The sequence below is a fragment of the Cyprinodon variegatus genome, unplaced genomic scaffold (assembly GCF_000732505.1).
Source record: "Cyprinodon variegatus isolate N-32 unplaced genomic scaffold, C_variegatus-1.0 Scaffold696, whole genome shotgun sequence".
Taxonomy (NCBI): Eukaryota; Metazoa; Chordata; class Actinopteri; order Cyprinodontiformes; family Cyprinodontidae; genus Cyprinodon; species Cyprinodon variegatus.
Window position 1 is genome coordinate 373063 of NW_015151149.1, and position 2412 is coordinate 375474.

Here is a 2412-nt window from a genome sequence, read left to right on the forward strand (position 1 = left end):
GGTGTTTTATGAAAAAAAGTGAATCAGGAAATTATCTATATACCAAACTAAACGATTGTTGTTCTCTACTTCAAAAACATTTTAGATTTAAAAATGGAAAAACTTTCTATTTTTTATTTAAAAGTCACTTTATAACATGGATGCAATAACACCTGCATTTTATGGACCTTTACTGGTTGATGATTTTCTTTATTCGGACCCCCCTGCCATAGTCTATTGATGCACAGGAGGATTTCTCCTGGAGTCAATCAGCACCAGCCTGCGGAAAATCTCACCTCCTCGTTATTTGCCGTCTCATCTTTGTTCTGGATAAGACGTATCACTGCTGTGATTGGTGCTGGACTTTGCACAACAGTCATCGGTGTGATGAGAAGAAGACTGAAAGCTGATCTCAGCGACAATGGAAGAGGTGTTTCAAAAAAATGTAAATCTAAATAAATAAATTTTTTCCTAAAATAAATAAATTTGTCTTGAATTGAGGTGGTAATTGAGCCGCTTTGCCAATGGAACGAGAAAATTTACATTTAAAATAAGAAAAAAAACAATTGCATTGTCTTGTTTCAAGTGCATGTTATCTAATTATCTTATTTTAAGCGTAAAAATACTCATTCCATTGGCAGATAATCTTATTTACCTACTCAAATTAAGGGTAAATACACTTAATTTAAGACATTTTTACTTATTTCTGATTCGTTTTTGCAGTGTTGTTTCCTACCAAGAGTAACTGAGGCCTGTCTGAGAAAATTGCAGTTAAACTAAAGAGACTGTATTAGCAGAATCTGGCTTGCTGATCCAATGCTGGAAGATGATGGTGTAGAAAGCTGTGTTAAAATCAGCAATATGTCTTGTTCTCCAGGTGTTCCTGGCTAACATCAGTGTTAACAGAGACACACAGAGGCTGCTTTTCAAATCTTCCATAGGAATCGGCTCTTGTGGAAGTGAGTGCTGGGGGTTGGCAGTGGTTCAGACAAGCCGTTATTGGAAAGAAGCACCATCAATGTCTAAACACCTGGTCTTCTTTCTGTGGGGTGGGTTTCTTTTCCTGGTTTTGTGTTTTATGGCACACCTGGCAGTGTAAAATGACGTCCCTGTTTAAATAAACAATACAACATTCAGAGTCATTCCAGTTCTTTGGTTGAAACCCCTTTAAAATCCCAGAGGTGGCTGTAAACCCAGGATGCAGCTTTATTTAAAACTGACTGTGACTGGGGGCCTCAGAAGCTTGTTGATGCTTAAGACCCTGGAAGATGCTCCCTTATTTTTTATACTCATTTTAAAATTGTAAACATGAAAGAAAACGACATTCCTGTCATTGATGGTCGGCGATGTTGCTGCTTTAAACGTGCTGGTAAAAAGGAGTCTGGTGAAAATATTTGGAGACAAAAGTTACCAAAGTTGGGTCATTTTGTAAAAAATCTTTCATTTCACACTCAGTTATCATTTAAAGGGATGAAACACAGAAGATTCATGAAAATATGAATCATAAAGCAGAAAAAAAGCACTTTAAAGTTGGCCTTTCCTTACAGCAGCTTTTGGAAGTACATTTATTTTCACAATGGCTCAAAAAAGAAGAGCCTTTTAAATCAGTGCTTGCAGGGAAGTTAAAATTACAACAAAGTGAAAAGTTTTTGCATATTTTTCACTGATATAACATTGAATTTTTTCATAATCCCCCTTCCATCCAAGTTGTTCACAGAAAGTATCTAAATGGACTAAAAAGATTGTTTTATTTCTGTTTAACCCCTGAAAAAAGTAGAGTTTGCTCTAGTTTTCAAGCAGAAATTATACTGTGATAAAATGTTTTTTGTGGTTTTAGTGGTTTTAGTAATGTACACATCTAGATGACAATGAGTTTTAACATTTTTAAACAAAAGAATAGCCTAATTTGCTGAGTCTATTTCTATGACACGATTTCTTTTTTTAACCTTGCAGTTGCGAAAGTTATCCACAGCGTGGTGCTGTTGTCTAACTTTTTACACAAAGATAATTCTACCACAACCGAACGACTGAAACTTGGAAGCAACTGTCAGATTAACACAAGACATCAGTTAATTTGCTCAGTAATTCATCACTACAGCGAACCAAGTGCAAGAACAACAGCTAGAAAAAGTGCTTATATTAAAAAAAATGGAGAGATAAAACTTTATTAGGATCCTTCCCTTAATACTATATCAGATGTTGATTGTCTGGCAGCAGATGAGATATTAAGCTGAAGATCCACCAGAGAACAACCACAAACCATATAATTTGCTTAGAACCCCCCTTTTCATATTGGGTTTTTTGTGTCACATTTCATTACACTCAAGCATTTATTAAAATAAACCACAAGTTTCAAATACCTGGATGTTCACGTCGATAATCAACTGGACTGGACTCATGAAACCAACGCCCTGTATAAGAAGGGCCAGAGCT